General features: G+C 45.6%; 1 protein-coding gene across 1 annotated transcript in view; it reads right to left on the bottom strand.

Annotated features, from left to right (window-relative positions):
• MED13L (mediator complex subunit 13L) overlaps positions 1-27240 on the bottom strand; it is a 178263-nt gene that overhangs the window by 112625 nt on the left and 38398 nt on the right. The gene's annotated exons all lie outside the window — the stretch shown is intronic.

The raw sequence follows: 27240 nt of genomic DNA, 5'->3' as shown, positions 1-27240 counted from the left end.
GCAGGTTGGGAAGCAGCAATCCAGGGAAAGCTGCCCAGAGGAAAGGCTTCCCTGCTGCCTCCCTCTCACAGACCAGGGAGAATGGGGACAGTCAGGGGCACCTGTCAGCAGAAAGAGGATGGGCTGATCTTCCTGAGGTGTTCAGCCTGACTAATTCCATAAACTAATCCTGATCACTTCTCAGGACACACTGAAACCACTCCAAGAGCTCTGTTGGGGAGGGTCAGGTTGGATCTCAGGCAAAGCTTCTTCCCCCAGAGGCTGGTTGGGCACTGACCAGGCTCCCCAGGGCAGTGGGCACAGCCCCAAGGCTGCCAGAGCTCCAGGAGGGTTTGGACAACACTCTGAGGGACGGGGGGGGGACTGTTGGGTGTCTGTGCAGGGCCAGGAGTTGGACTGGATGAGCCCTGGGGGTTCCTTGCAGCTCAGGACATTCCATGATTCCAAAAACCAGCCACAACCACAATTTGCTGCTGAATTTTGCAGTCAAGACTTTGCTACTCCAAGGCTACAAAGCAAATTACAAACTAGACAACAAAAAAAAATATTAAAAGACAAAAGGTCAGGAAATGCCCAAGACCAGCTTCACCAAAACTTTTCACTTCTTATCCCAAATTTCTTGTTTTCTTTTAGAATCACTTCTCTCCCCTGAGCTTGTCCCAAGTCCTGACACTCCTGGAGCTCCTCACGGCTTACAGAGAACTCCAGGCAGCCTGTTCCTCCTCCTCTGACATCAACCACTCAACTCTAACACATTTTTGCATTTCTCCTCCCAGTTAAGGGCTCTAATTCCCACTGGCCCAGAGTAAATATTACATTTGGCTGCAGAAGAGACAGGCGGGTTTGAGGGGATGCAAAGAGCTGAGGAACGAGGCACGGGTATAGAAGGGAATTTTCACAGATTTTCATCCCTTCCCTCATAGGATAAACCCCAACTCCAGCATCCCAAAGGAATGGGACACTCAAACCTTCCATGTTCTGCACTGAGCCTCCTTTTGGGGAGTCAGAGGAGGAGGAGAAGGCAAAACCTCTCCCTTCCTCAAGAACCTGAGTGAGGAACACTCTGGAGCAGAACAGCACGGACAGGAGACAAACCCCACCTACAGTCACCCCCACACATGGAGTTCAAACAAATGGGGGGGTCAGCTCAATAATTTCAAAGCAAATCACCAGACTTTGGAAGAATTCACATGGTGACATCCCAGCAGAGCAGTGGCACACACCCTGATCCACCTGCACAGCCGGACACGAGAACCAGGAACCCGGATTTAGGAACAGCCCCTTGTCAGAAGTTCAAACAGGAGGACATGATTATTTAAGCACAGGGGGTTTCTGCACTGCTCTCACTCTGGCAGGTAGTTGATAATGTTAATTGGGAATAATTGAAGATATTGGGTTTAAAGGTGTTTTTATCAGGTATTAGAACACGATGCCTTTCTATCCAGCACACCTTGCATTTTTTCATCTGGTTTATTCAGATCTATAAAAGCAAAAAATCTGAAATATTTGTTTTAAAAGGCAGGATTTTATATATTTATATTTATATTTAATGAGTACAATGTCCAGTAAACTGGATTTTGTGCTAAGTACCTGCAGAACTCCCCTTTCACGAGGGGTTACAAAGAACAGAATTTACAGTCTCCAAACTGCAGTTGAACTGATCTCCTTTTCAGGGGAGCAGGGGGGGGGGGGTTGTGCTCATTTCCCTCTGTTCAGCCCACTCCAAATGTCTAAAGAGGAGAAAGTTCTCCAGAATGACTCAATCAAATCAAATCCATACTAATTGTATTGACAAATGCCAGGTGTTTTAACAGCACCTATTTTTTATCAGCACAAATCCTCCTTTAAATCATTCCCCTGAATGGGGGTTCAGCGATGCTCTGTTATTACCTCATGGCTTATTCTAGTCCCAGATTATGCTGGATATTTAAAAGCAAAAGTAAAGAATTTTATGCAGAAAAACACCACTCAGAGCATATGCAAAAGCTGCTTTCAGAGCAGGCCCAGAATTAGCTCCACAGATATTTTTCCAAGTTTGACAGTTGAGCCTTCTGTGCTTGTCATGCACTTGCCACATTAGAAAAATAATGTTCTTATGTAGTAGTGAACACATGTTTATTTAATGGCATCTGCCCAGAGGGATGAGAGATTTGCTGGGAGCACTCACAGAACTGTTTCTCTCAAACCAAATCACGTTTGAAATATCTGGGTTAAAACTGATCTGGAATGGGTTGATTTTTGACTTTGAAAGAATTCAAAACCAAGGGGTTTTTTTATATATATATATACACATAGCTGAATTTACTATGCAGGAAAATACCCACATCTGAAAAGAGGGAGAGGAAATCAAATAAAACTATTTTTAAACATTATAACATTTATAAACACTAAATATGGTTTCAAAGAAAATCCTGGGATGTTTCATTCCGTCTTTCCCCACAAAACCACATTGTCTGTCCTGATCTGTGTCTTTAAGCTACAGCCACAAGGAAACAGAGACTAATTCCTCAAATAAAACCAGCCTTGCTTGGGGTTTACCTTGCATTTGTGGGAGAGTTTTGTGTGGGTTTGGTTTGGGGGTTTTTCTTTGGTTGGGTTTTGTTTTAATAAAGCAGTGGGATATTTACTACTATAGGAAATAATCAAAATGCAGAAAACAAAGCTTTTTGTACAAGGCTTGCTCCACTTGAAAGATAAAAAAAAATAAAATATAGGAAGCAATGGGTAAGGCTCCAAAAATAAATAAAAATGAAAAAGCCTGTGTTTGATTCCTCCTCGTTGCAAAGGGGTGACTTTGGCTGAGTAACTCAATATTTGTGCTTTGGCACCATCGCCCAGAAAGACCAAACAGAGGGAATCCATTCCTCCCAAAAACACACAAAAGAGTTCCCCAGCCCCTCCCATCCCCGACCAACACACACATGAGGGGCTGCAGGCACCAAAAATGGCAGGGGAGCATTCCAAAAATTACAAACTGGAGGGATTTTGTTGTTAAAAGCAGGTTCAGGTTTGACTGAGACCTGTGCCAGGAGCAGCTCAGGAGACCTGTGGGGAGGGACAGTTCTGCACAAAACACCAGCAGTTACTTCAGCCTTTGGGTGAAAAATTCAAATAAACCTTAAAAAAGAAATTGGAATATTTAGGTCTCCTTCCCTTTCTAAGGTGATTTGGTTTTTTTTTAATCTCCTTATGTCAGAGAAAGGAAAATAGCTATGAAAACACCCTGAAACATGAACTGTCATCGGGTAAAGTGTCACTTGAGCCATGGGTACTGAGGGCATGGGCTGGGACACCCTGGCCAGGCTGGGCTCAGGGCTTAAGGCACGGCTCAGAGCAGGGCTCAGGCTCAGGGCAGGGCTCAAAGCAGGGCTCAGGGCTCAAAGCAGGGCTCAAAGCAGGGCTCAGGGCTCAAGGCAGGGCTCAGGGCTCAAGGCAGGGCTCAAAGCAGAGCTGAGGGCTCAGGACAGAGCTCAAGGCAGGGCTGAGGGCTCAGGACAAGGCTCAAGGCTCAAGGTAGGGCTGAGTGCTCGGGCTCAAGGCAGGGCTCAAGGCTCAGGACAGGGCTCAAGGCAGGGCTGAAGGCTCAGGGCAGGGGTGAGTGCTAAGGACAGAGCTCAAGGCAGGGCTCAAGGCTCAGGGCTCAAGGCAGAGCTCAAGGCAGGGCTGAGTGCTCAGGGCAGGGCTGAAGGCAGAGCTCAAGGCTCAGGACAGAGCTCAAGGCAGAGCCCAAGGCAGGGCTAAGTGCCAAGGCTCAAGGCAGGGCTCAAGGCAGGGCTGAGTGCTCAGGACAGGGCTCAGATGATCCCGAAAGCACAGCTGGGAGCATCTCCTTCCAGAGGGACCCCCCCCCTCAGAAGGGGAAATAACCTCCTGGAAGTAGCAAATGAACTGCAGGATTAATGACTGTGTAAGCAGAATTCCTGCAGAATCCTTGACTGCACATCAGGGTTCACGTGCTGTGACCAACTGATCCCTGCCCTGAACCTCTGAACAAGCCACACACGGAACCCTCACAGCAATTCCAAATAAATGCTGTGTTTCCGTGGCGCCCAAAGGGCTTCAAAACAACTCCCTGAATACCTAAAATATTGTAATTCTGCTTCAGTGGCAGAAAGCTGCAGCACATAAATAACTGCTCTGCAGAGCATCCAGGCAGGCCTAAAAAGGACATTCTGTGTTATGACATTTTTAGTGCTTTGTAGGAACAAACTTTGTGTTTCTGCTGTTACGAGGAGGACAAAATAAACCAGGAGCCAGCTCCCCCCTGGGCTGTTTGCTCTGCTTCCTCCTGGGAACACGGCCCTGGATTGGTCCAGGAACATCCACTTTGGAACAATCCTTTGTCCATTTATCAGTATCAGGGTGGAGATTTGGGGGTTTCTGTCGACTCTGCATTATTTCCTATCTCTTTACTGCAAAGATCATAATAAATTTATTATGGGGCCGAAGACCCACCCTGTGTTTCAGCTGGATATCCAGAGCTGAGATGTTTGTCATCCAGGAATTAATCTTTCCAAGGTTTTCAGGGATGAAAGAGAGAAACAATAAGCCACGCAATAAATGGGATTTAATTCCCTTCCCCTCTCATCTTCCATTACTCAGAGAACACTCAGGATGAGAAAGTCTATTTGACAAGAAGTATCAACATATTAAACACACACAAAAGCCATCCATCCTCCAAGTGCTTCCTGCAGGAGCAGCCACTAACTGTGATTAATTTACACTAATTTGGAGCCTAAAGAAAGAAGACACCGATAAAATAATGTTTCTCCTGCTATTAAAAACACGGAGGAAAATCCACAGGAGGCAGAGAGCGGCTCTGTGCAAACCCAAAGTAAATTTGCAAAGTCTGAACTCTGGGTTTTCTCATTCTCCTGTTGCTCCTGAGGGTTGCCCGGTCACTGCCAGGGATGTCTGACCAATGTGCCCCCATCCCACACCTTGGATCCACCTCTCTGATGGGGCTTTTTGTTTTCTGACCCTTGAGAGAACAGTAATTGCCTGGAAGGAAGGAGCACGTTGCACCTCTCCTGACGTGCAGGTGAACGTGAAAATTGCACATTTAGGAAAACGATGAAAAGCTACGAAATTATGGAAGTTATGAAAATTGCACATTTTGTATTTTATTTGTTTGCCTGCACACAACTTGGGAGGTCGTGCTTGGTTCTTGCAGCTGTTCAAATTTTCCTCTTGTAATGAGGGGGAAAAAAAAAAAAGACCTTCAGTGTTTTATTAGGTTAGTGTTTGTGTTGCTTCTTATGGATGTCTCATTTTCTGAAAAACAAAGCATAATTTCTAATTATTTATTCTGCACAGCTCTTCCATCCCAGGGGCCAGCCTGATTTTGGTGTTAGAGATCACTCACACCCTCCCCACAGCCCAAGGCTCCGAGGAGCTGGCAGCCATTAGCTGCTGCAGATTCTCCTTCCTGGAGAGCAAAAGTAAATGTTTTTAGTTAATTGTGGCTTCCTCGCAGTTTGCTGCAGGAAAAATTGTTTTATTAGGAAGTTGTGACCTACACTGCACCACCAAACCAGTGGCATCCCTGTCAGCCTGGAATCAGCTCCCGAATTCCAGATAAACCCAACTCGTGAGCTCCACAGGGACTCACATGTGTCTTATCCTTCCACCTAAACAATGAATTTCATTCTTCCATTATTTTTCATTATTACAGTGATTTTGGTGGTTGTCAGGCAACAGTTCCATCCACAGTGACACCAAAATCTGCTCAACACACTCAGGTGCCACTGAACAGTGATAAACCAGTTCCATCATCATCATCATCATTTCAGGCGCTGTTTAAATTGGAGCAAGAAAATAAAAGGCTCCAGTTTTACATCTTTACCCTCTCCCTACTGCCACAACTCAAAGCTATTATTTACACAGGCACATGCTATTCAAATTAGTTTAAATTTATAGATTATCCATTTATTAAGTTGAGGTTTTGCCATTGTATTTACTTTGTGTTTTCTGCTCTTCATTTCAACTCATTAAATTCTTTACAGCCGTTCACTGGAATCCAAAGGCACTCCCCGAGGTCAGATAATAAGTGCAACAAGTGTCTCCAGCTATAGGAGAAACATTCCCTATGGATCTCATCTAAAGAGATGGGAAAGGAGATAAATCAGCAACCAGGAAATCCAGAATTCCTGTGACACTGAGGCAACGCTGCTCCAATTTAAATTCCTGCCTTTACCTTGGGTTCCAAAAGCCAGGCACACTTCATTTCACTCACATCAGAGCAACAGTGAAAAACTGCTTCCAGGAAAGGAGGCTGGCAAAGAAAACTGAACCAGGGGAGAGAGGAGTGGCCTGAGCCCTCTGTGAATCCCACGTGTGCCCTCCGTGTTCCATGACCCTGGAATGGAAACTCCACTCCAAACACTGCTCACTGTGCCACTGTAACTGGGAGTTTTGGAAGACAACACATTGACAAAAGACTTGTACTTTTTTTTGTCTTTTTTTTTTAAAATTAGCATCCAATAATTCTGAAGATTTCAGGACTGTCTATGGCTCCCACCAAAGTGAATTTTTCCCCTTCCCTAATTACAAAGCAGCCTCATTTTCTCCATGAAGCCCAATGCACTGTGTCTATATAAAGTATAATGATCTTTTACCCTTTCTTCTAATAAACAATTTATATCCATGTTATTCTTATTTTCCAACACACAGTCCCTCGACCAGCTTTAGGGGGAGATGACACACTTGAGCACAGCCCTCCTGTGTGGGAGTTCCCACCAGAGCCAACTCACAACAAAATCCAACATCTCCTTAGTTATAAATCTGCTGCTTTACCCAACAAACCATTCCAGCTTTCCCCAAGGCACAGAGGGATACACAAGTAACCATGGATTTAACAAAGGTTTTCCTGAGCTGTTTTATCTATTTATCACAGCAACAGGGATCCAAACTTGAGTCTGGCTTTATGGGCATGATTTTCCCCCAGGATCCAGCCCTGGCACAGCACCTGCAGGAGGTTTTATTCACAGAAGAGGGGATTCCAAATCCTTCTGTGCTGATAAAACTGGATCTATGGCTGCCCCAAACATAAATATGGTTTTATTTCATCTTGCCTTCACTTAAACTCGGGGCTGCATTATGTAAGCCCAGCCCCACTCCTTGCCTTCATTTCTCCTCAAGGAGGAATTAATTACTTCTTCATTTCAGTAACTTCTCCTCACACAGGTGTGTGCCAAGAAATCCTGCTGGAGATACCAAACCATTTTTCCTTCTATGCTCAGTAACCTGTCTGAAAACAAGGAACAACAAGTTCTGGCCCAGAGAAACTGGTGAAAACGTTGCTCAACACGACAAAGGCAAGACTTGGATTTTGTGTCTTAAAAGGATTCTACACTTGTGCTCTCACAACTGAATGCAGATATGACAGGACAAACTGGCCTGTAAAGATAAGACAGGTTAAATCCCATTTCTGCCTAATTAGCAACTTCCCCCAGAGCAGCCTTTGGTTTCAGAGCACAAAATCCCACGGTGGACCTTTCGATGATGATAGTTCAGAGGAAATATTTTCCTCCAAGAGGAAGCAGATAACATGCTAAAAGAAAAATAGCTTGATTATATCTCACCAATTATTCCCTCCCTCTTACCAGCTTCCTCTCATTTTCTAAAATATCATTTCTAGGTGGGGAGTGAACTGGCACCCAGGATCTCCCACAAACTCCCCCCCACTGCCAACACAGCTCGTTAAACCTCGTTAAGAACAAGGTCCCCTCGAAGGATCTTTGCTATAAATTCCATTAGAAGTCATGGAACATCCTGAGGCTCGGATTCCAGAGCAGAGGAGGTTTTCCTGCAGCAGGGAGCTGAGGCAGCCACAGCATCCCTTCTCCTGCAGGGACAGATCCAGCCCATGCCAGGCAGGTGCCCAGGTCACACCCCTGAGACAGATCAGCTCCTGCATTTACAGCCAAGAGGTTTGGCAGTGCCCCCGTCTTTAATTTTCATTTATTTTGTACAACCTGGCATAAAAACCTCTTTTTGTTCAATTGACATCACCCTGAGCCCTGACTGCTGTGCTGCAGGAAACTGGGATTTGGAATTCCAGCAGAAAGCAACTGTGGAACATTTTAAAAGAGAAGAAAACAAGTGTGAAAGCACAGAGGGATGGCAAAGGCTGTGTTGGTCCTTTCAGGCTGTATGATGGAGTGCTGGCAATATATTTATTTCTATATTTTTGGGGATATAAAAAGGGGTCAGATGACAATGCACCACCACCAGTGAATGTTCCTACAGCTTTAAATAGCAAACTGGATGTTTCAGTTCAGGGAGCTTTAATTTCTTTAAGACTGAAACACTACAGGACAAATGTTTCTGCCTCAGAAAACGAGGTGAGATCAAAGGAGCAACTTCCACAGCGTGGCACAGGAGGCACCTGGGAGGGAAATTCTGTTCATAATATTGATTTGCTCCTCGTGTCCCATCTCTGAACACCACCCTTGTGTTAAAGCAGAGCACAGGCAGCTTCTTCCCACAGCTGTTCTGGGCCACACAATTCCTCAAGTGAGGAGCTGGCCTCCAAAAATTCTTCCAGCAAAGGAATCATGGAAAAATTTAGACTGAAAACCTCCTGAGGCCAATCCCTGTAACCAGATCACAAGTTGGGGAATGCTGCTCACACAAGTCTGGAGCATCTCCAGTGCTGAAGGTTCCAACCTCTCTCTGGACAGCTTGTTCCAGTGTCTGAACATCCTTCTTGGAAGGAAAAAAAAAAAACCCAAAACACTGATACAAAATGGAAATTTCTGTCCATTTTGGTAATTTTTTCTGTTTGTTGTAATTCTTCTTGGGCACATGCAGAGAAAGAAGCTCCTTCCTGCTCCTGCTGGGCTCCCCCAACCCACCCACCTGAGGGGCTCCATGTGGAATCCAGTGCTCCAGAGGCATCCTGATGGGAATAACCCTTCCCAGAGCAGCCATTATCCATCCCAGGCAATTATCCATCAGGACACAGGATTCATATTCCACTTAGTGCCCACCAGGCCCCCAGATCACCTCCTACAAAAGCCTCCTGGTTGGCCCCAGACTATAATGGTCATTGGGGAGGGATTTTATTCCATCTCAGGTGCAACATTTGGCATCAAAGCCAGGATTAACTCTAGAGAAACAGCATTCCCAACCTAAAATACCAACTGGACCTTGAACCATCTCTCTCAGAGCCCAGCAGCTCAGCCAGGGCTCCACTATAGGGACCAAAAACATTCCAGAAGCCCTAAGTTTGTCCATGTTGAGTCCAGAAAACAGCCCTGAAACCAGAAAATTCCAAGACCTCTATATCCTGTTGCCCCTTTGAAGCCTCCCTCCGTGGTCTTTCCAGCTTTTTAACGTGGCCCAGGCCAAAACTGTCCAGGAAAAAAACCCCAAATGTTCCACTTCAAAGATTCAAACACATTTCATCTCACCCTCCTGCGACAAACAAACCTCCTTCCACGGCACAGACAGTTAGATATGCTAATGTATGCTAATTAGGCAGCTAATCCTCAGAGCTGAAAACCTGTTTCAAGAGGAGGTACAACTTCAAAACATTTCTCCCAGCAGCTTTCAGTGAGATGCATATTCATCCCCCTCAGACAAGGGTGATCCAGGGTGGAGAACTGAACCCTCTGCAGCCACAACTGAGGCAGGAGAGGGACCTGCTGAGGAGAAATCCTTAGGGAAGACAAAGAAAATATTCCCAAATATCCCCAAAATATCGAACACTTCCTGCCAGCCTTCCTGGTTCTACAGAGAGGGAAGGCTGTGTACTGTGATTCTCACAAAGATGATTATCAAAGCCAACACTTTGTAATTATAAAGAATTTGGACTGTGGCTTTATTAATAAGCCATATAGTTAATAAAATTATGTTACAATGTGACACAGTGCTTGATGTGTCACTGTAGATTCCACCCCAGGAGGGAACAGCCAGGAGGGAATCCATCCCTGTGGACAGCTGTTAATGTTTTCTGCTGGAGGAGGAGCCCAGTGTGACACCATTTGTGTCTGTGCATGCACACCCAGTGCCTAAAACTGGGATGAATCCCTGGATTTCCACTTGCACATGGATGGAGCTGCACAGGCACATTTCAGAGCCCCTCTCATCACACAGGTTGTGCAGAAATGAGGAACTGTCACATAAAATCTGGAATCTGTTACCGATCCAACTGTTCCACTTAATCAAAAGCAAAGAGACTTCTAAGAGCTCTCTTGCTACTTCTGACAGCCAATTTCCCCAAGAAAGAGCAACTGTGCTAACAGATCTTAATAATTCACAGGGCCTGCAGAGCTTTGCCTTAAAAAAAAAAAAAGGGGGGGGGGAGGAGGGAGGGAGGCTTTTCTTTTTGTCAAAAAGCAGCAAATGGCCTCTTGAACACAGCGAGGGCAGAGTGTGCCCTGCCCACGGGAGTGTGGGAGGAGAGAGAGCAGGGACAGCCCCGCATTCCTCACTCATTCCCGGGGTTTCACGGCTTTCCATGGCCGGGATGATGCACAGCCCTGCTGGCCCAGGGCAGTCCCTGTCACACAGAACACTCACCTGCACAAGCACAGCCCTTTCAGGGATGTTACTGCTCAACAGACGACCTTGGTAGAAATAATTCAAAGGACAACTGCTGCCACAGCTGATTAATCTGAATTTAAGCAGGAAAAAAAAAAGCTGCAGCTTTGGGTAATTTCTCAAATTTTTGGGTAATTTCTCCAAATAAAGCTCTTAACAAATCTGGTAAGAGCTTTAATTCCTCTGAACAGCAGTAACAGCACACACTGTAACTCATGTAGGATATGGGGAAGCCCTCCCATAATGGGGAATAACCACTGCCTAATTCCTGAAAGAATAACTGATAAAAATGGCTCCAGCAGAAAATCCCAGGACAGCCAGAGGAAGCTTTCAGGGTTTGATTTGAGAGAAACTTGCAGAGGAATTTTTCTACGAAACAAACTAAATTTTATTACCAAACAGTAGAAAATTTCTGAAGATATCTGTAATAAATAAGAGTGTAGCTCTGAAGAAGTGTTCAGCTCCCTTCCTCATTATATCAAAACCAGATGTTACTGCAGAGGGAAGCAAAGCCTGACTTGGAAGAGAAAAAAACCTGCAGGATCCATAAAAAATGCACAGGTATTACAGTGGTGTTTGACACTGGAGGTACCACGGCTGTGCAGAGCAACTGAGAATTCCCTGAGCGCTTCCACGAGGAGATAATTTGGGATGAAAGTGATTTTTCTGTTCTAGAAAGACACAATTTCCAGTTTTCCCTGTCGCTGTGGCTCTGCAGGAATGCCAGGAGATCTCTGTCCTCAGGTGCCTCAGCCCCACAACAGGGAGGAAGATCCAACAGGGAACGGTCACAGTAGGTCCAGCCTGCCTGGGACAAGGCACATTCCCTGCCAGAAATAACTCCCAAACACTTCAAACAATAACATTTGGACTGTTTTTTGAGCACTGCCTAAAGAAAAACGAGTACAAAGAGCCCCTGGAAATGGTGGGGTGTTTGTAGCACAAAATAAGCTACAACACAAACCGACGGCGGTTACCAAAGTCTCTCCTCTCATGTGAAGTTTTGGAGGCAAAAGAGAAAAAAAAGAGGCTAAAAGAGCTCAATCCAAAAATCCACATAGAGAAAATAGTTCTTTTTCACTGTTTTATGATCGGATAATAATAATAATAACAACAACAACCATAATAATACCACCAGAAGCACAATAAGTGAACTGGCTGAAACTCCATTTTGACAGATCAGGGTTAAATATTTTGTTTTCTTGATTCCTCACTTGATTTCAAACCAGAAACATTTTCTGGGATTTCTGTTCATTTTGTTTTCTTTTGCTTCTGGAGAAAGATAAGACCTTTATTCCCAAGGCCATAAATCATGAATGACTAAACAAGGGCCTCCAGTGTCTGCTGTTGTCTGTAGGCACTCCAAGCATCTCCTCTGTAGGGACAGGGACAAAAAAAAGGTGGAAGGGAGGTTACACAGCCCAGGTTGCTGGAAGGAATCAGGATTATACCCAAAACCTGAAGAGCAGCACAGCTAAAACACCAGAAATAATGTTCATCAGCCCCACGTGACACAGTCAAGGCAAAGGAGTCTGATGGATTTATTAAAACCTCCTCAGTTCAGCTCAGAATCCACAGAAGTGGATGGAATTGATGCAGGACATTTTGGAAAGGCAGAGATTCCCAAGTTTCCTCAGCTCTGTGCTGCTGCAGCCTGGATTTCAGAGATGTCAAAGTGCTCACTAGGAGGTTTGAAGCTTTCAGGGCAGAAGCATTTAAAGCAAGCCTTTCACAGGGAGCCCAGTGTGTGCTGCAGCACTGTCCCTGCTGCTGGACAAGTGAACTCCTTACATTCTGGGCTCACTGGAGAAGAAGCTCAGCCACTGTCACCTGAAACCAGCAGGCTCAGCCTGAGAGGGGGGTGAACTTTGGTCACCAGCTCTGTGAAGGTCCCGTCCCTGCCAAGGCCTCAGGGAGGGAACAGAGAACAGGGAACTCCTGCCTTTTCCAGGAGATCTGACCCAGCATCCCAGGACTGGCAGCAGCAAGCAGGGAAGGGCCCAGCAACTCCCAACTCCTTGACAGGCTCGGCCTGGAAAAGAAGATTTCTTTTGTGCCCAGGATCACAAAGGCAGAGTGACAACTCCACCTGGTACAATTAATTCACCTTCTGTTTTCAGAGATGGAAATGGGACACAAAACACCCCTGGTAGGAAAGGCAGAGTTTCAAACACTTCCACCTCGTCTTCCCTGCAAGCAAGGGAAGCATTTCGTATTTTCACACCCCTTTGCAGTCCATATCCCTGGAGTTTAAATCCAGAAATTGTCAGAGAAACAAAAGCAGCTCTGAAACTTGGAAAGATCAAAGCGTGAGCTAAAGCAGAACAGCAAAAACAGCCTCCAAAAACCAGCTCCTGTGGAAATGGCAAGTGTGCAATGCCACTCATCCAATCCACATCCAATCTCAGAATGATATCATCCAAGAGTAAAGAGTTTGGAGGATGCACCTGTAGAAAGGCTCTTTATCAGCCCAGAGAAAATTATTATTATTATTCAACAATTCATCTTGTGCAGTAAGCAACACCCACTACACAGAATTTAAATTAAAAAATGAAATAATTATACTGCACTTTAACATTATTTTATTATCGTTATTACAGGCTGAAAGAGATTTTGGGGTAATTTCTCAAAGCAGATATTATTTCCATTACTTTGCAATCCACAGGCAATTGTTTGCTCTGGATACCATTAATATTCCGACTTTAATTTATTCCTTAATTGTTTCTCGTGGATTTCTGTCAAAAACCTACAACACACTGCAATCAAGGGGTTTGTTCAACACACACCATTATTTCAAACACACTGTGCAAGCTTTTAAAAGTTCAGTTGAAGAAGACAAGGATGTCTGAATTAGTGCAGGTTACACTGTACAGGAGCGCAGAGGATCGATCCCATTTTGGCAAGTTTGAAATCATGGAATAATTCGTGTTGGAAGGACCTCAAAGCCCATCTCGTTCCACCCCCTGCCGTGGGCAGGGACACCTTCCACTATCCCACGTCAATAAAGTGTATTTTCCAAAGAAGGAAATAAAGGGTCTTATAAACAGAGGTTCAGGAACAGAAGCAGTGGCACAGGTGACTCCTGACATCCACAGGAATTGTGACTCTTTTCCACAAAACAAACAGAAAAAAGGGAATCCTTATAATAACAAAAGCTCACAAATTAAAGCTCATTCTCACCGCTGGAGTAGGAGGCTGTAAAGCCATTAAAAAGTCAGCCAGGGGTTTCAAGAGCACTCGAATAAGGAGCTTTCTGCCCTGTTTCTTACCCGGCCAGTGACAGGCCCTGCAATCCCCCAAAGCAATGGGGTTCATCCTCAGCTTCACCTCATCCCCCTCCCCAAAGCACAACCCCTGGGAGAGCAGCAAAATTGGATTTAAAAGCACCACCTGCCCTGTAATGCCGTTAATAAGGACAGTCAGTCCAATAAAACACTTAATGCCTTCAAACTCTCACACATTTTGAGCCCATAAAGGCGGGAGAAAGGCAGGGGATTAAACAGCTTCCCTATAAAAGCCGGGCCCCATCTGGCTGCAGCTCCTTCTCCCAACTGCGGGATCATCAGGCCCAAAACACTGGACTTTTCATAAGGATAAAGGGAATGGAAAAGTGGTTTGGTTCCCTCTCAGCCTTTCCAAGGGCCTTGCAATCCATCTGGATCCCGTGCTGGATTCCAGCTACAGGTGTGCAATATCCAGAGCTGCAGGAGGGGGAGGCTGGAAGGGAACAGATATTGCCTTTTTTTTTGTTGTTGTTGCTTATCAAAAAGCATCCATAAAAGAGGAATTTTTTTTGCTTCTTATGTTTCCCAAATCCCTGCATTATTTGATCACAAACAAATCCAACAAAACCTACTCACAGTATGCTTTTAACAGCTCATTTTAGCCTGATTTACATTCTAAAGAATCCACCTACACATGACCAGCTCTGCTAACTCTGAAAGATGATCCAACTGTTTCCATCAAGTCCCTGCCTGTTCAAACTCTTCAGTTTTAACGCGGAGCTTTAACACTTAAAAATTCCTAGTAAATTATATCACTGTGTTTATTCCAGGTAAGACACTCGGGTTTTTTCGTTCCAGGGATATTATTCAGTCAAGAGCTCCAGAGTTTCAAACTGAAAGGAGGTTTAAGTGGGATATTGGGAAGGGATTCCTGGCTGGGAGGGTGGGGAGGCCCTGGCACAGGTTGCCCAGAGAAGCTGTGGCTGCCCCTGGATCCCTGGAAGTGCCCAAGGCCAGGTTGGATGCTCTGTTTGGGAACAGAGAACTGGCAGCAGCTTGGATTTAGCACTGGACAAGCCACCCCTAAATGTCACTGAGCACCTTTAAAAGAGTTCAAAGGTTTGCAAAGTCCTCAGAAATGCAAGTGGAAAGGGGATACGGGGGAAAACACACGATTGTTCTTCATTCTCACCATCCCAGCAGTTTTAGCTGAGGAAATCAAAACTATAAAAGATTAGCTCTGAGCTTATCTTGATCTCAGATACAAGGAATGCAGAGATCTATCATTCCATAAAAATATTCTGGCTTCTAGATGGTTAATCTGTCCTATTTAAAAACAAACAAACAAACCCAAATCACGCTAAAAAACTGTTTTATCCACACCTTCTCTGTTTCCACACAGAGTGATTTTTGAGGAAGGTCAGAAAATGTTTTTCCATCGAGAGTATTTGACTAGGAAGGTCTTTAGGAATGGCTTATCAGGAATGAGAATGTGAGGTTACACTATTCCTCAGAAAGAGCAATTCTGTTAATAATTCACAGATAAATAATCCTGGTTTTTTTCATGTGCCTTGCTAAACCATGTGTTTTTAAAGCAGTGTATTGTGTGTGATGCTGAGCCTCAGGCCTGGGTGCAATTTGGGCACCACTAAGTGCAAGAAAAGCCCCCCATTTCAAGTGATCAGCAAGGGCTTGGCTTTATGGACTTGCAGTGATCCAAAATTGCTCCTCACAACTCTGACTGCGAGAAGAAAATCAGTGCAGCTAAACCCACATATGGCCTGGGATGAAAAAAAAAAACAAACAAACAAACCAAAAGAGAAAAAGCAGCAAAAGCCAAGTCTCAGCCCTGGTTACAATGCAAGGATTGAAACCCTCCCACAGCTCATTATGGATCCAAATAAACCTGGCACGGGCTGGCCAGGGAATCAGTTCCATATGTTTGCAGGTTTGCTCTCCTAAAGAGATCCCATTAACGGGAACAATTCCTCTCTGCCTGCAAGATGAGCCCGTGAACAGGTGTGGGGATCAAATCCTGGCCTCACCTCTAGTGCCCTTGCAGGGAACACTCCCTGTTCCAGGCATTTCCTTGGGAATCCTGAGCCCTGTAGGATGACACCGCTCGGGCCGAGCTAAGGAAGGGACTCCCTGGGGACACTTCAGGCACCACTTTTTCTGCCTCTTACTTCTGTAAGAGCTTGGATGCAATAACACTGAGAATAACTGGAGAGAAGCTGAAATAAATACCTGTTCAATAAACCCAGGCTCATAAAAGCAGTCCCATAACGATTCCCTGATGGTTTTAGGAACACCCTTCACACCCAGGGCAGCCCTGGAAGTGGATTTGGGACAAGTGTGTTGATGGCAAGGGACAGTTTGATGCCTCAAGGGTTTTGCCTCCTTGTTTTTGGCACAAGGTGCCTTTCAGACCTTCCAGTTCACAACATCAGGGACCCATAAATGTGTTTTCCTACAGGGAAGTCACCCAAAATGCAGCTCCTGTTCTCTCCCTCCTCACAGGGGCTGCTCTGCTGCCAACAAAGGGCAGGGAATTAATGAACCTCTGAGCTGTACTTTGATGCAACAAATTAAAAAAAAACCAACAAAACATAAACATAATGAAAAAAATGTGGCTTAGAGTATTTTTTCCCTCTTTCTCCTTCTTCTTACTCCCAAATGCATCTATTTCTCCTCACCAGTGGTGAGGACACCTTCAAATCAGTGTTAGTGCTTCCCTACTCCCACTGCTACCAGGTAGCTTTTTTTAGTGAGATTCCCCTTAAAACCACTTCCATTAATTCTTAAAAAAAAAAAATTGTTAGATTTAACATGGGAATAATGCAGATTAAAAGAGCAGAAGCTATTTTTCAGCCCAAATTTTAATTCTCTTTTAGCAGAGTGCCTCACGTTACACCATCCACAAGGCTTTATTTCAAGGGCAGAACTTGCAAGAGTTATTAGAGTACAATAACAACTTATTTTTCCCATTTTAAGTAGGACACCCTCAGACAGTTTTCCCTGACATAGCACCTCTGGATTTACATGTGTGAGCTGCAGCAAGGAGTAACCTCAAGCCATGACTGTGAGTTAAGAATTTCCATTCTGAGCATTTAATTGGTTTATTCTTTATATTCCATTTTTCAAAACAAAACCCCAAACCAACACAGAGTGGGATAAATCCCTGGCAGTTTAAGCACATCCTCCCCCAGGTAACTCGGGGTTCACCATGGGACAGATCTCTCTGTAGATACAGGCAGTGCTGGTTAACTGAACATTAACAGGGGACAATCCAGGAGGAACTTCTCCATGGAAAGGCTGCCCAGGGAGGGGGTGGAGTCCCATCCATCCTGGACATCCCTGGAGGTGTCCAAGGAGCGACTGGATGTGGCACTCAGTGATGAGGTGGGGATTGGGCACAGGTTGGACTCAACCCTGGAGGGCTTTTCCAGCACAAAGGATTCCATGAGATCCAGGAAGGAGCCCAAGTGCCCACAGCAGCAGGAAACCTGTAAAGAGTGATGGTACCTGCAGAGTCAGCTCTCTCACCCTGTCAGTGGGAGAGGGAATGGAGATAAGGGATACAGGGATCCCCAACAGAGCCAGGGGTTCAGTCACTTCAGAAGTAAACAAGTAGTAGGTAAATATTGCAAACTGAGGGAACTGAGGACAAATGTGGTGATTGCACAATCCAGAGACGGCTGCAGATCACTACAAATGCAAATAAAGACACGACCACTGCAGATCTGCCTCACTCCAAGGAGTGCCAATTCCTGCCTGGAACACATGAGAGAGGCTGTGGAACCTCCCTGTGTGGAACAGGATCCAGGGAAGTGGGGAATGGCAGCAGGTCTGTGAGTCTGGATCAAACAAAGAGCAGCTGTGCACTCAAAGAAACCCCCAACACCCCAGGGAGAAGCCCTGGGCACCCCCTGACCCCCCAGTGCCCACCCCCAGCCTCCCTGGAACCCACCCCACTGAGCCCAGACCCTTCAGCACCTTTATCTTCTCACAACACTGACACACTGATGTGTTTCCAAACCAAAGCAGCTCTTTTAACAGCATCTACAAACTTCATAAGCTGAATAATTCAGGATTTTGGTCTCCCTTCACACAAATAAAGCTCCCTAATGTGACTAAATGCCACAATATATCACTGGTGCTCATCATCTTCCACTCAGCCTGTTTCTAGTGACAGTATTTCTTGGTTTAAGCAAATAAACATATTTGCAAAGTACAGTCAAATATTTTTACAGCTGACAGAGTTCTTCCCTCCCTCAACATGAGAGTTGAAGAGGGAAAAACAAATAAGCAAGTGGTTAAAAAACAGACAGAAAAACCCATCAAGTGTTACCTGAACTGGGGCAGCAGCACCAAGGGCCAACAGATCCCAACACAGAGCCAATTAACCCACATGAGCCCCCAAAAGCAATTTGTGTTCAAGCTTTATGTGCTCAAGTTTCTGAAATAACAAATACAAATTCAGCTTTGGGCTGAACCTCCTCTGACAGACAGGAAAACCTGTAAATCCTGGTTAGGGCACATGAAAAAAAAAAGAAGTCACCAGAGCTGGTGTTTGAAGTGTAACCCAGATTCACCAGAAATGAAAATAAAGATCAATCCAAGAGGAGGGTGGGAGCTGGGAAGAGATGGACGGACCATGGACTGGACATGGGATTGTCCTCAGAAGGAGAGCAAAGAGGGAACAATGGCCTGACAAAACAGAGATTTAACAACAAGAAATTCAAAAGCAATAAAATGACTTGGAAGATTCTTTCTGGAGTAGTTTGGAGGGCTGGTAGAATTTATGGAGGGGAAGGAACGCTCCCAGGATGGGGAGCAGTGCCAGCACATTCCTTGGGCCCTCAGCACATCCCAGGGCATGGAGCTGATATTTATTACCCCCAAATACCAAGAACAGCAGCAGCCCCTCTGCAGCACATCTGGGGAGGGCACAGTGCCTGGAGAACGGGATGGAGAGTGGATCCCTTGGAAAATCCATTCACACAACAGTATTTTATGGGGAGAGGTCACTGTTGCTGCCGCCCCAGGAATTTCTTTTCATTTGAGAAGCGTCAGAAAAGCCCAACAATGTTGAGACACAAACCCTCAGAGCAGTGGGAAGGGCTGAGGGATTTATTGTGAACAACCTCCTGCCAGGCCCAGCCCTTGGAAGGGCCTCCTCCAGCCAAGCCCATCTTTTGGGGTGGGATGAGGGGACAGCCCCCAGTCCAGCAGGGGGGATATCTGAACGCTCACAATCTGGCTCTGGGCTGAAACAAGTTTCCAGGAAGCTTTAAAAGAAGCATTTGGGGGTGGTTTTATTATGGAAGACAGTTCCACTAGGAGAGCAAAGTCCCAAACACCTTCTCCATGAGCTTAATCCTCACCTGTGAGCACAACACAGTGTCCCTGCAACCCTTGGGATAACAGAGAACACACAGGGACACAGCAGGAAATCCTTGGGCTGTCATCTAATGGAACCAAAGGTAAAGGACATTGGCTTTCACTAGGAGGGCTTTTGGAAAAATCCATGTCTTTATAAGATAACTTTTGGGCTTCAACAGGTTTGGGGTTTTTTTTCTTAAATAATTTTTTTCTGCTTTTTCTCTGAAGAGAATATTACTTGCTCTGCCCTAGGCAGTGAGATGATCTTAAATAATAAGCTCAGTAGGAGACAGGGCTCTTCTGGCTGCCAAGTGTGTTTTGAAAGCCTAACAGTATTTTGGCAGTTCAGAATTTTAAGCAGCTCAATCTATATGTTAAATTTATTTATTAAAGCTTCATAAACATTTTCATTAAACGAAAGCTTAGGAAGAATAATAATAAGGGACAAATATCATAAAACATAAGATCCCAGAACGGTTTGGGTTGGAAAGGACATTAAGGATCATCCCATCCCACGCCCTGCCATGGGCAGGGACACCTCCCACTAGCCCAGGTTGCTCCAAGTTTATCCAACCTGGCCTTGGACACTTCCAGGGATCCAGGGGCAGCTTCTCTGGGCAACCTGTGCCAGGGCCTCCTCACCCTCCCAGGGAAGGATTATTTTGTACATCAAACCTGAATTTCCCCTCTCTCAGATTGACCCCGATGAACTGAACTGGTGTTTGATGATCTCCCTAAATTGTTCTGCTCTCTCTTCCAAGGCATCCAGCAAACAACAGCCAAGGCAGCTCCATGGGGATGGAAAACCCCTCCAGAGCTGATGGATTCACACAAATCCCAAACCCCACAACTCCAAGGGGGCAGGTTTTAATTATTGCCCCAAAAAAGCAGCACATGGAATTCAACACAAAATCCAGGGAGCACTGACAAGGAAAGCCAAGGGTTCACAGGAAGGGACAGGAGATGTTCATCTCCAGCCCAGCTGAGCCTTTCCCTGACACAAAAAAAACCTGTTTTAAAGTAGAAATAAACCCCTCCCTCGGCCCAGAAATGTACATTAAACACACTCGCTTTATTGAAAGTATTTTTCTGGGCTAAAAATTGAACCTTTGGTAACTCTGAGGTCACAAATTAACCTCAACCTTTTAGTTCTGTATTTTTACTTCAGGAAGTCAGACTGTCAAATTCCAGCCACGAGCAGGAGAGAAGTTTATTTCTCTTCTTAATTCACATTCTGATCCCGAAGTGATTTTCCAGCACTTATTAGATAAACATGGAAAGTCATCAGAAAAGTACACCAAGTATTATCCATTTTCTGAAATCACTCTGAATGAAATTTAAACACAGGAAAAAAAAAAAAAGGATTATGCCATAAAATGCCTTTTTTTCTCTTTTCAAATAAACCACTCTGAAAATGATAGGTAATGACAGGCTCCTAATCATCCCAATCCCTTCTCCATTTTGAACTACCTCTGAAATGATAAGCAAAATAGCTTTTAAAAATTACTTCTTCTTTTTTTTTCTATCACAGATCTTTCAGGAGTAGGCTCAGGAGGAGAGCACAACATTATCATCAGACACGGCTTGTCGTGCATTTTCCCTTCCTAAATTGCAGCAGCAGATATTGGGAATAACCAGGTATCCTGGGGAATTTTCCCTGCAGCAAGTTATTTTCATATCATGGTCCATCTGTAATTTTAATGCTTATTAAGAGACCAATATAAATACAGCACAGTGACTTTATATATTTATATAAACCGTCGCAATTACTCCCCTTTATATTTACAAACCTCAAAGTATTCCAGGTTTTAACAACAGGAAAACCCCTTTCAGAGATTAACACGTTTAGGGTTTGGACTTATCCACTAAGCAGGAAAACTGTGGAAGCTCCTGCAGATCTTAAACTTTTCCTTAATAATCCTTTTCCTGCTGACTATCAGGAATAAACCAGTGTTTTGATTTTTTTATGAACCTAATTAATACCTGTTAATTCCTTTTCTCTTTCTCCCTTCCCAAAACCCAGCGATGCAGCACAAAAAGTGAGCTGTAGAAATGCAAAGTTGGGCAATTAGAGGCTGAACTGCTCCCGTCTGCTTGGTGGGGAATTTTTATTTGACCCCAGGAATGCGGGTTGCTCAAGCAGACTAAACAAATTCGATTCCTTTCAGCGTGTGAGGATCGGGGCGTTCAGCTCCCAGCCAGCCTGGCAGGGTTTAATAATAATTCCCACACTGCATTACATCCCTGGGCCCTCAGCATTCCCTGCTCCACCCAGGCCCAGGCCTGCCAGGAATAAACTCAACAGCACTGCAGCAAAATTCGGAATATCTGGGGTTTGCTGCACAAAGCAAAATTCGGAATATCTGGGGTTTGCTGCACAAAACAAAATTCGGAATATCTGGGGTTTGTTGCACGAAGCAGAATTACTGAGGTCTCTTATTGACAAGTTTTCATCTGGGACAAGGCATCCTGCAGTTATTTTGTGTTATTAACAGGCTGCCTGACCCTGCTCGGGGTTTCTTTGATAGTTCTCCCAAACCCCGGCCCTGGGTGTCTCCAGGAACGCAGAGTCACAGATAAACCCCGCAACAATCTGTTTGCCTGGAGACAAAACTTATTTTCCTCTCCCCACTGGAGTTCCTTTCATGCCACCTGGTTTAGATAAGCTGCCTGGGTTTGGCCTGGTCGGCTTTGAACAGCTGCTCCTTGAAGATGAAGGGACAAGGCCAGGAACAGTTAATAACTTTCTTAACTGGAAACACCGTTGGCTCACTCGTGTTCCTCCCGACAGATTGCATAAAACCTCCTCAGAGCTCAGGTCTGACCAACCTTTTAACCAGAAATGCCAATCCCAGTGGAGATTTTCCTGTCCTGGCACCGGTTTCTCTCTGAAGTGTCCACCTGGCTTCCAGCCAAAGCTAAACCAGGCATTTGTTAGAGCCAAATTTTGAGGTAGGGGAAGGTGTGGGTGGAAAATTCAAAGACAACAACCCAACTCTGCGTAGGTTTATACCTCCAGTGCAGCAGGGCATTCTCCTTTCCCTAATTCAGAATCACCATTCCTGCACTCCAGCCTGTGCTCCAATGGAAGGAGACCATGGGAAACGCTGTCAAAGCCTTGCTCAAGTCCAGGTACACAACATCCCCTGCTCTCCTCTGGCCTGCCCAGCCAGCTGTGCCATCACAGAAGGCCATCAGGTTGGTTAAGCAGCATTTCAGGCCAGGCAGGAGAAGATGTGCCTTGTAGGGTCACAGCTTTATGGAATGGGATGGCTTGGAAAGGACCTTAAAGCTCGTCTCATCCCACCCCCTCATCTCATTCCAACCCTTCTGCCATGGGCAGGGACATCTTCCACTAGCCCAGGTTGCTCCAAGTTTATCCAACCTGGCCTTGGACACTTCCAGGGATGGAGCAGCTTCTCTGGGAAAGCTGCTCCGGGGTCCCAGGCCTGTCCCACCCCAAGGCAGCTCCCTGGGCCTGCCCTCGTGTGCATCCCATGCACTGCTGTCCCTCCTGGGCTGGGGGAGCAGGAGGGACAGGGGAGTCCAGACACAGCTGCCAAAGTGCCAGATAAGAGAGAGAGAAAGCATCTTTGCTCTTACTTTCTCATTTTACTGGAATTTTTTGTTTTGTTGGAGTTTTTTCCTCTTGCCCAACCTCAAAAAGAAGCAATGAAGCAGCCCAGAAAGGACCTCAGTGCTGAAGGCCAGCACTGCTTCCTGGCAAACCTGCAGGGTCTGCTGCCTCTCCAGAGCAATGTCTGTCTGTCTGTCTGACCTCTCCTCTTGATCTGCTGCTGTGCTTTGTGCACCACAGGTCTGGCTTCACCTCCAGCCTCCCACAGCCTTCCCAGCCCTGGGCTGGAGAATCCCCCCTCCAGGCCCCTTGGAGGGCTCCTCCTGGTGCAGGAGCCTGGTGGAACCTTTGCTGTCCCATCCCCTGGCCCAGGGGCTCAGAGGGGAGGGGATGGTGCCCCTTCAGAGGGCTTGGGGACAGGAGGAGTGCAGGACATGGAGGGGGGGCCCTCCCTGCACATTTGCTGGGCCACAATCAGCTCTAGGACACTGAATGGATCTTTGATCCAACCTAAACCTGGCAGATCCCTGAGCAAAGCCCACATGCCCTGGGCTCAGCCCAGCTTTGGGGTTTGTCCCCTTCAGCTGCTCTGAGCTCAGGCAGAGCCGGGGTGGGAGCCTAAGCCTGAGCTCCAGGTAGGGCTGTGCCTGGAATTGTACCTCTGGTCCTGAGCCTGAGCCTGGAATTGTACCTCTGGTCCTGATCCTGTGCCTGGAATTGTACTTCTGGTCCTGAGCCTGAGCCTGAAATTGTACTTCTGGTCCTGAGCCTGAAATTGTACTTCTGGTCCTGAGCCTGAGCCTGGAATTGTACCTCTGGTCCTGATCCTGGAATTGTACCACTGGTCCTGATCCTGGAATTGTACCTCTGGTCCTGTGCCTGGAATTGTACCTCTGGTCCTGAGCCTGAGCCTGGAATTGTACCTCTGGTCCTGAGCCTGACCCTGGAATTGTATCTCTGGTCCTGATCCTGAGCTGCTGATGTGGCTTTCTGGCTTCACATCCAACCAGGCACTCTTGTGGTGCTCCAGGATCTTGGACCACCTGTCCCTGCTCCAGCTCTGGGACACCCTGGAGAGCCCCTCCCTGTCCTGCTCTGCTTCTCTGCTCCCACCTCAAATCACCTTCCCTACATTTTACTGTTCCAGTTGCTTCATCTTTTCTTACAGAGCACAAAATAAAAAAAAAAAAATCCATCTAGATTAACACCAAATGATGCTGGCATTTTACAGAGAGCAGGAAAAACAACAAAAGTGACAAATTTCTAAAGCAAAAGCACTATTACAGTCACAGTAACACCTATCAAGGAAAAAATCTGTTCCCTGAAGTAAGGAATAAATTTTAATATAAAGTTCCATCAGCTCAAGGTGGTACCAATTAATCAAAACAATTCACTTGCAGGGTCTTCAAATTCTCTGGTTTTTAAATGGTAATTTTTCTCTTACTTGCTATTCCAATGTTGGCACAAAGGAGGTTTAAGCTGATTTTTATCCAAACTTAAAAAATAGATGTTAAGTGTAGTTTAAAATAGTTGGGATTGTTTACTCCTCTCGGTCCTACCTGCCAATTCAAATAGAGAAAAAATGATTAAAAACAGTCCTAGTGCCAAAATGAACACCTCTCCCAGGCCAAAGGCACGAGGCACAATGCAGAGAAATACTGAAATCCTTGGGTTTTAACACAGTGTGAATAGGGGGCAATGAGCAAACTCCAAGTATGTTCTGGATTCACATGCCCACACACCCCCAAATGTGCACCTTAATAAAATTAAACACTCGTTAACTGTGAACAGTCCTGGGTGTTTTTATGAAGATGTTGAGTTAATTGAATCTGAAGCACAACAGATGCTTAATATTCAGTCCAAATGCTGTTTCTCCTATATACTGACTATATATATTTGTGTAGGTACATACAAACACTCTTCAGGTAACCAAAGTAACTAAAATACACCAGCCAAAGGGTTTCTGGTTCCCCACGAGCCAAAAATCCTCAGCAATTCCAGAGAGGAAATGCTGCACTGGTGCCACAGCAAACACCCCTTCTGCTTAAAACACCTCCATTGGTAAGGAAAACTTTTTTAAAGTTGACAAATATGTTTTTTCTGCACCAAAGTCCTCTTCCAGGAGAGCCTCCCAGCCAGTCCAGAGTCGCAGGGGGTGTGAATGCTCCCGTGGTGCCTCGGGCTGTGCCCTGGGGCAGCAGGGCAGGGGTCAGAGCTCCAGCCCACATTCCTGCCAGCAGGAGATAAGGGGCTGGGAGAGGGAAAAGAAAACAAACACCAAACCCCAAAGCCCCCAGCACTGCCCACAGCACCTGAGAAGGCAGAAACCTTGGAAAAACTGTCAGCTTTGTGTTCCCCTCAGTGCCAAACTCCCCAGGAGAGGTTAAACCGAGGGACGGAAGCAGCCCCACATCTACAAAGCCCAGCTTAAGGGAAGAGAGTTTAACAAACCCAACCACAAAACTCATCTTGTGCTTCGGTTTCAGAGTGTTTTGTGCTTTCATCCTTCGTTTTCAGAAAGTTGTGAGTGTTTCACGAGACTTCCAAGGAATTTCAATCGAACACGAAGCACCGAGCTGGGATTTTTAGTCATCTCCCTCCACTGCCTGCAATGCACACTAAAACAGAGCACAGTGCACACTCAGACAGACCATAATGCACGTTAAAGGAGGTCAGAGGGCACACTAAAATAGAGCATTTCTGTCCAACTCTGCCCCACACCACCAGGAATGAGAACAAAGCACGGCCACCTGCATCTGGCAGTGGCAGCACCCACCCGGGGCAGCTGCTGCCACTCACACCCCACGAGAAGTTTTCTACCTGTTTCAGTACACTACAGTAAATATTAAGCAAAAAAAAAAAAAACATTCCTGGTATTGCCAAGGCTGCAAGTTGCAAATTTGTTTGGCAGAAACTTGTCCGGGTCCCTCATCCCGGTGGAGAAATCGCTGAGTAATTTCTCCTGGAGTGCCAGGAATTTCCTTTGGGATCACAGCAATTCATAGCTCCTGACTCTGCTGTCACAGGCCCCACAAGGAATTCGGGCAAGACACAGCAAGTTTTGCACAAAAGACATTAAGATCTCACAAGGGAAGAATCCACAGATGGACACAGGTTTGCTTCATGCAACCTGCAAGGAAAACTCAGATTTAGGCACTGTAAAATCAGCTTTAAAGCACCAAGGCTCCAACAGGGCAGACACTCATTTAATGAAATAACACCAAACAATCTCGTGTGGCTTGAAGAGTCTGTTTTATCCAAACACAGGTTCATGCAGAACATCCTCAACATCATCTACGAGATGGCCACAGACACACCAAAAATGTCATCTAATCACTTCCCCCTCGATTCTAATTAATGTAATTCCTCAGAGCACACCCTCCACTGGGCCTGTGGGAGCTCCAGCTGCTGCTTTGTTTCCTGAAGTTCCAGTGAATCAAAAAGTGAATGACAGATGTTGTTTATCACTGAATCAGAAAGTCATGGAGTGGTCTGGGTGGGAAGGGGGCTTAAAGCCCATCCAGTCCCACCCCCTGCCATGGGAAGGGGCACTTCCCACTATCCCAGTTGCTCCAAGTTTATCCAGCCTGGCCTTGGACACTTCCAGGGAGATGGGGCAAGCCACAGATTCCCTGGGCAAAGCCCAAGGAAATGAATCCTGCTGCTCCCCAGCCCTGAGGAAACCACAGTGGCAATAAACCCACGGGCATAAGGATGTGCTTAAAAACATCAGAGGTGGTTCTTCTGCTTTTATAGGTAAAAAAAAAAAAAAAAAAAAAAAAAGAGATCAAATGTTCTATGAAAACAGTCGGGACTTCAATGAGTTTATTATAAAAGCCTTTCATGAACGTGAGGCAAGATGACAGAAATTAGAAAATACCTTGAGCCAAGTCAAACTGGCCCCGCTCCCCCAAACCACAGCAACCATCTGCTTTTGGTTCCTCTGCACTCTCACAACGCTGTCCAGAGAAAGTGAACGTGGAAGGGGGGGAAAAAGGATTATTTACAGCAGTTCTCCTTGGACTTGGGTGCTCCATTTCAATCTTCTGGCTGTTTCAAGAGCCTGGTAAAAGTGGCTTTTGTAGGCTGAGCACAAAAAGCAAACAGGAGGGGAAGAGGGGGGGAAAAAAAATCAGCATTTTTTTCCCCCTCAGCCAGAACACAGCGAGGAGAAGGCAGTGGTGAAGCAAAGGCAGAGTAAGCTAATTACCAAGTACACAGCTGCTCATACCTGGCATAAAAAAAATCCTCTGAGTCATCAAATGCAGCTCCTAAATCTGGAAAAGCCTTACAAAAATAAACTTCTCCGGAGAAGGGATCAGCTTCGGAGCAGAATGCGACGCAGATAAAAAGATCATTATTTCAGAATTAAAAAAAAAAAAAAAGCCCCAAAAAACTATTTCCAGTTTGAAAGGGAAAAAAGTTTTTTTGGCAAGGCAGCTACTAAATATGTCATCTAGTTAAAAACAGCCTCTTCTCCTTGTGGTTTGCTGGGACAGAACGAGC

Source organism: Chiroxiphia lanceolata, chromosome 18 (genome assembly GCF_009829145.1).
Source record: "Chiroxiphia lanceolata isolate bChiLan1 chromosome 18, bChiLan1.pri, whole genome shotgun sequence".
NCBI classification, from domain to species: domain Eukaryota; kingdom Metazoa; phylum Chordata; class Aves; order Passeriformes; family Pipridae; genus Chiroxiphia; species Chiroxiphia lanceolata.
The sequence above is the reverse complement of the archived record's forward strand: the minus strand, read 5'-3'. Positions and strand labels throughout refer to the sequence as shown.